Below are 1,030 nucleotides of genomic sequence, written 5' to 3'. Positions count from 1 at the left end.
ACACCGTTCAAGTGCAACATCTGGTGGTCACTTTTTAGCAGAACTCTTTTTTTTTCTGCAGCAAGTGGAATGTTTGATTGATAGCAATCTAATGCAGCATTTTAGGGAATAAACCACATTTATATTAGATTTTTTTTTTAGAAAACTGAAATAAATATAAAAAGTAAAAACAAACTTTAGCTCTAATTAAAAAGAAAGTCAGTTAATAGAAACAGTTCAAATTTGACATAAAATTTAAGCTTTTTACCACTGTAAAATACCATTCAAGATGAGTGAATATTTTAATGTTTTCATACATTTTTAAAGCAACATTTTAGTTTGTGACGCATTAGTCCTGGACTTCCAATATTGACCACTGGGTGGCAGCAGCTCACCATCGCAGGGAACTCTTTCCCATTTCATTGATGTATGTTCCCTGATGCCAACATGATATATTACACATATGTTATATCATTCATATTAGTTATATTTATCATTATTTGTAAAAAGCATACTGTAATAAAATTTTAAATTAAAAACTTTATCACTATGTTTAGTTAAATTTTGTCTTGGAATTTCCTGAGCTGCATCATCAGGAAATGCTTACCCACAATGCCATACTTTAAAATAAGAATGTAAGTGAAGCTTTATGAAGCAACAAATAGGAAATGCTGAAACTGAGAAACCTTGTTGGGATTGAGATGAGCAACTTCCAGTTTGAAGCACATTCAACAAGTAATCTGTGGACAAGAAAGCCCCATTTCCCCCTCCAATATGAAACAGAGCTACTTCACAACAGAAATAGATATAGATTATTCATAGTTAATATTAATTTTCACAAATGAACTTGAAGGTAATTTTTGCAACATTTATTTTTATTTAGGATTTGACTTAGGCTCAAAGAGAGCTTCAACTTTTTTTAAAAATGGAGCCTCAGAACAATAATTAGGCTTGTTAGCCCAGTCAAATAGGTTATATTTATTTTCTAAGGAGGCTTAAAATGTATTTTTATCATTATTATTATTATTATTATTTAAGATGCTCATTTGGA

The sequence above is a fragment of the Oryzias melastigma genome, linkage group LG24, assembly GCF_002922805.2.
Source record: "Oryzias melastigma strain HK-1 linkage group LG24, ASM292280v2, whole genome shotgun sequence".
Taxonomy (NCBI): Eukaryota; Metazoa; Chordata; class Actinopteri; order Beloniformes; family Adrianichthyidae; genus Oryzias; species Oryzias melastigma.
The sequence above is the reverse complement of the archived record's forward strand: the minus strand, read 5'-3'. Positions refer to the sequence as shown.